The sequence below is a fragment of the Myotis yumanensis genome, unplaced genomic scaffold (genome assembly GCF_028538775.1).
Source record: "Myotis yumanensis isolate MYYU_CA2020_CCGP unplaced genomic scaffold, mMyoYum1.0.hap1 SCAF_2, whole genome shotgun sequence".
NCBI lineage: Eukaryota > Metazoa > Chordata > Mammalia > Chiroptera > Vespertilionidae > Myotis > Myotis yumanensis.
The window spans coordinates 82595697-82601696 of record NW_027223753.1 but is presented as its reverse complement, the minus strand read 5'-3'; the positions used below and the strand labels follow the sequence as shown (position 1 = coordinate 82601696).

General features: G+C 43.2%; 1 protein-coding gene across 4 annotated transcripts in view; it reads left to right on the top strand.

Moving 5' to 3' along the window:
- Window positions 1-218: 218 nt before the first annotated feature.
- RNF182 (ring finger protein 182) overlaps window positions 219-6000 on the top strand; it is a 60914-nt gene continuing 55132 nt past the window's right edge. The window contains exons 1-2 of one of the 4 annotated variants that reach the window (XM_070403432.1): window positions 710-726; window positions 2507-2558. The gene's annotated coding sequence lies outside the window, so the exon portion shown is untranslated. Of the gene's footprint in view, window positions 242-660; window positions 727-979; window positions 1023-2506; window positions 2559-6000 lie in introns of those variants that run through there. The other 3 variants (XM_070403438.1, XM_070403434.1, XM_070403436.1) reach the window with 3 other exon arrangements.

The window sequence follows — 6000 nt, the reverse complement described above, 5'->3', positions numbered from 1 at the left end:
CTCTATCCTACAGGGGACCTCAACAAGACAGATGCAGGATTTGGATGGACAGAGGCCAGACCTAGTAGAGGCAAAGCTTGGTGAGAGGGAGGAGGAGGAGGAGGAGGACGAGGAGGAGGAGGGACGTTGTTGTCAACAGAAGCGCCAAGTACCAGTTGCTCAACACTTTATTAGTTTGTACGGCTTTTTCTTTAATCTTCAGTGAATTTCCGTTTGGAGGGATCAGCTCCGTAGAAGAAAGGTGTGCTGGGGGGGGGGGGGGGGGGGGGGCGGGGTTGGAATGTCCCGCGTGGGAAATCAAAGGGGCTGCCCGCCGGGATGGAGCTAAGACTCGGCTCTGGGCTCCTCTCCTTCGCCCCGTCCCATCTCGCTGGGGAGAGACACGCGCCTTGGTGAGGGAGACTGAGGGGGTGTGTGTGCGGTGGTGGCGGCTCCTTGGGGGTCCTTGTCCCCTCGGAGCAACGACACTGCCGAGGAGAAGAGCGGGGGTGCCGGCGGCCGCGGCCCCGAGGGTCCAGGACCCTGGGTGTCCCGGGGTCCCCACTGGGCCGGTCCGGCGGTTGCCATGGTGACGCAGGGTCCGCAGCTCCGCGCAGTGGAAACAAAGCGGCCCGCCGCCCGCCCGCTCCTCGCCCGAGCTCCTCCTCCGCGGCCGCCTCCCTCCCGCCCAGGCGCCGCCGCCCGAGCGGCTCCGGGCCCCGCGCCCGCCACGGCCGCCGCGGGCAGGTAAGGCCCGCGGGCCCGCGGCCGGGAGGGGTCGGGCGGGCGCCGGGGCTGGGGGTCCGCCCGCCGCAGGGAGAGGGCGCCGCCGGCTGCAGCCGAGTCCCCGCGGGGCGCGTCCCCGCCGGCAGACGGCCTCCCCGCGCCCGGGAGCCCTCCGCCCGCCGCCGGCGCTGCGGCCGGGACCGCGGCGGCAAAGTTCCCGGCCGGGGCTCAGCCTCCTCCCGGCGCCCCAGACGGCCCGCGCCGCGCGGGGCTCCCAGCTCCGGCCGGGGCTCCTCGGCTGTGATTTTGCAGAGGCGGTGGGTGGTACCTACCTTCTCTCTCTCTCTCTCTCTCTCTCTCTCACTCTCTCTCGTTATCAAGCCTTTTTAGGAAAAAAGATGGGACTCTTTATCTTTGGATTTCCATGTTTCATTGTTTCTTGGAGAGTGGCACGGGAGGGTTGCAATATACAAGTCATTTTTTTTTTTAATGATCTCTGGAAAGTGAGCTCATTTTTCTGTGCTTGTGACCGAGGCTTTTTGAGGCGCTTCTGAAGTTCGTTCGGGTGGGTTTTGAGCATAAAGACCGTGTCTCCGGAAGGTGCGGTTGCACCTGTAACTCAATGGAGAGGCAGCCGGGGTTCCCACCCGGCAAGACCAGAGTCGGGAGCAGGACCAGTAAATTGTAGGTTAGATACCTGGCACCCGTGTCGTTGCTATTGTTTCTGGAAGGTATTGTGTTCATGTTTTAAGGAACTGGAAATTGCCTTGCGTTTTTCTGTGTAAGGAGCAGCCGGTAGCTGGGCGGTATTTGCATGTGTTTATGGGCAGAGTGAGGGTTAGATGCGGTTGCCAAGGGCATGCGGGTCCTGGGTGGGGAATTGCTCAAGTTAGGGGTACCCGGACCACTCCTCCTCCTTTCTCAACGGCCCAAGTCCTTCCATCATTTCGTGATATTTACTTTGTTGCAAACACAAAGAATGCATTAAAAATATGATTGCTAAAACTGTTTTTGTGGCTACTTAGATATCATCTTACGTATAATGTGAAAGAAAATTATTTTCAGGAATATAGCTGACCAATTGGGAAGGAAATAATATATATTTGTTAATATTTGCTTTAATTGGTGAGAGATGTCACATTGATGACTGGAAAGTGAGTCAACCAATTAAATTGTATATCCAATTTAGTAAAATAATTTGTAAGTTGGAACTGATCGGCTAGTGACCATATGAAATACAAGAAATTACCTCTTTGCTAAACAGTAGTTAATGAAAAGAAACCAGTGGCCTGGATCATGTTGAATTGCAGTTAAGTTGATTAGAATTATGGATATTAAAGCTACATGAGGTGTCAGGCATGAAGTGATTACCTCATATTCCTCTTCTCCCTTTTGGGATTTCAACACCTGTTAGCCTGCTGATTACTAGGTTTCTAAGTCTGTTCATATTTGCTAGCACTTTTAAGTCATGTCTCTTCATTAGGAGATTGTATTGGAAACTTAAAGGGTAAGTCGCAACAACAGTTTGCAGATTAGTTCACAGTTGGGTTTGTTTTTAACTGAATCTGACTTGTGGAGTGATTCACAGATGCTCTGCTAAATACTCTTTGATGATGGTAATGAAATGGTACATTGATTCAAATGAAGTAGATCTGTTTTGAGAAGATAACCAGGAGAGAATATATGTATTTTCTCATTGAAACGTGAAAGGCAATGGGAATATTGAAGTGTAGGCATGATTTATAGACACTGACTGTAGTCTCGTGTTTTGTACTGAAACGTATTTTGTGTTCTTTCTGAGGTACCAAGAGTACAGCTTTATTAGGATCTTTGTTAGCAAAGCCAACATTCAGGTATGTGCCAGGACCCTGGACCTGCTTTCAGTCAGACAGAACTCTCACTATGAGTTTTAGCCTGCGCATTTATTTTGTGGCTAGAAAATGTATTCTGAAGAATGGAGGCATCCAGTGTTAATTCAGCACAATAAGGACTTAACGTTTTGCCTTTGTTGTTAGCTTACACAAGGTTCAATATAGTTTGGCATTTTAAAGCTGTATTGCTTTTTGCCAAACAATAAAGTCAGTAAACATCAGATACAGGCATGTGTTGCAAGCACTGTTTGGTTGCAGTGGTTTATTTACCCAAACTCTGAAGCATGAAATGAAGCTTTTGTCAGGGCAGCACAAAACATTAATTTGGCATGTTTGTTTATGTTACTAGCATACTGAGGTATTTTGTGCATAACCAGTTAATGAAAGAGAAAAATACTGTGATGTCCACAGGATCTCCTTAGGAAATACCAATGGAGAGTGTGATTTATGTCCGTGGTTTAGTTTAGCCACCTGGTGGGAGTAGGGAACAGCACAGCACAGCCTCAGGTGTGAAACACCATTTGTCACTTTCACTGATTCACAGTAGTATGAGACTTGTGCATTTCTAGGCTTAAGAGGCTTAATTTTATGAAGTAAAACTGGTCCCCGTTTTTGGTATAAGTTAAAAAATATGGTCTATAAACATAACCACGGCCATTGCTCTTCCTGAAGAATTCTGTAACTGATCAAGCATGTCCAACGATGTAAAATGAGTCAATGCATGGGCAGCACAAGGCCACTGAAGCCTTTATTGCAGTGGTTCTCAACCTTCCTAATGCCTCGACCCTTTAATACTGTCCCTCATGTTGTGGTGACCCCCAATTTCATTGTTACAAATTGAACATAATTAAAGCAAAGTGATTAATCACAAAAACAATATGTAATTATATATGTGTTTTCCTATGGTCTTAGGTGACCCCTGTGAAAGGGTCGTTCGACCCCCAAAGGGGTCGTGACCCACAGGTTGAGAACCACTGCTTTATTGGCTATTTCTGAGTCACATGCTCTTGCAATTTCTAGTTGCACTGTAATAACATGATGACTTGTTGGTAATTTAGCATCTAGTACAATGTGTTGTAGCATTTATGAAAGCACATTTGGGAAAGACGATAGTTTTTAATGATTTCTTCATTATCAAAACACTTATGTTTGCATTTGTGGCTGGGAAGAAGAATGTAGCCCTGAGATCTGGCAGAAAAAGTGCTATAAATATATAAGAGCTACAGTGTATTGTTAACTGACCTACTGTGCATGGTCGTATTGATCATAACTACTGTGTTGAGAAAAGGCATGGTAGACATATAGTGGTGGTGACAGGAAGTGGTGTTTTGTGACATGGATTGTTAATAGTGATTAATGTAGGTTGAAAAATTTTGTGGGCATGTGTTTAAATTTTTTGTCCTCCCAATTAAAATGAAGATAAGATGTCTTAAGACATTTTGTAAATCACTAGTGCTTGGGGAGAATGCATACATTTATACTGTCTGGCACATAATTGGTGTGTTATAAATATAGTTTGAGGTCAATGATTGATTTCCTTACGTGCCAGTTATTTTTAGCAATTATATACTATTGTTTTGGATATCAATCAACAAATAGTTATCAAGTGTTTTCTTCTGTGTATTCCATGTTGCTTGATGCAAGTAATCTGAGCTCTTATGGATGAGGAATTACTTGTTTTCCAACTATTATGATTATTCATTTTATTTTATGTAGGACACCTAAATAGTCTCCTTTGGCCTAGTTTTCAGCCTTCCTTTTCTTATGAGGGAAAGTTACCAGGTAATTCCTTAATGCTTTAAAACTAATTTTATAACCCTAGGGCTTTTAAAAGATATGATTTGGTTAATTTGTTATTCAACCAGAAGAATCTTGGAAACTTAGTTTATAATGGTGTGCATTAAAAACACACATGTTTAAATGCATGAAAACAACACATGTTATAAACCTCAATTTCACATTTTGGACGTTTACAGAGGTCGTATGGTGGATAGAATTTGTGAGCCTGTTAGGTGATTGATTGCTCATTGCCTTAAGTGTCTTGATCTAGATCCTTGCTTCTTTATCTTATAATCAGTGAAAATGAAAGCCAGAGGACCTCGAGGTGGAGGCTTCAGTGACTTAAAAGTTTAATATGTTGGGAGCTGCAGGGTTTGGTGGTGAAGGGGAGAAGAGGAAAAAGACTCTGATGGCACTAATAATCTATTCGACATCTTATGGTTCAGAATCCTGAGGCAATTACCCAAGGGTAGTTTCCAGAGGTTGGCCACTTCTGCCACAGAGATGCTGGTTCCGGTTGCTTACTCTCACCTTTTCTTCTGATTGACTAAAAAGTGACTTCTTTAAATTGTGGTGTAAGTGCACTTTGAATATTGAAAACTACAAATTAGGGCATAAGAGTAAAGGTTTTCTGCATGGGGTATATTATGTAAACTAATAGGTCAAGTAGACCAATTAGATAATCAAGATAGTAATAGAACTATAAACTAAAATTATGTGTTTGTCTAACATATTTGATGTGTTTAAATGAGAAATTGTGTTTCTGACTATCAGGCCATTATAAATCGTCTTCCCTCTATGTAACCATAGCCATTCAAGGGAAACATGGCATTTTCCACAGTTTTATCACTATGTGATATGACGGGCATAGTTACAATGAAGAACAGATGCTTAAATTCTTGAATTGTAAATCCACAATAAAAGGTTTCTGTGTGGTCTTATTGGGCATTTCCTCTTGTTATAAATGTTTTCCTCAGACCCTGTGTAGTATGATTGCAGTTCCATCTTTTACCTGTCAGTCAATCAAACCCTTACTAATGCTTCCTATGGGCCAGGCACTGTTCTGAGCATTTCACAAATATTAACTTAATTCTCTTAAGAACACTATGAATCAGGTACTAAAATGATCCCCACATTTAAGAAGGAAGAAACTGATGTGATTGATCTCTCTCTTTGTTAAATTAACTTAAAGGTACACAGAATATACCAGGATTCTGGCTTCTTTATGTCAAGGAATGCAGCAAGCTTTACTTTTCAATTCACTGATATATTTTAAGTGTAGAAATAAAGGCACCAATTGTTATGGCACTTGGGTTTTTAAACTTATTTTAATAAAAAGAAACAAAACCTAGAGTCATAAAATAAGTATTTCTTCATAGCATATTGTACACATACCAGTGTTTTTTTGTACAGAGAAACTAGAATAGACTGATTTACAGAAAAAATACTTTCTGGAGTTCTTTTACTTATTATATTCATATACTAAAAGAATATATATTCTCCATGCTATTAGCCTTGCTATATGCATGCAAATATCTATTTAAAATGTCTGTCTATTTTTCATTGTCTTATGTGATCTGTCATCAATCCAGTCTCACCTGCCAGGTTGGTGTGGCTCAGTGGTTGTGTTGACCTATGAACCAGG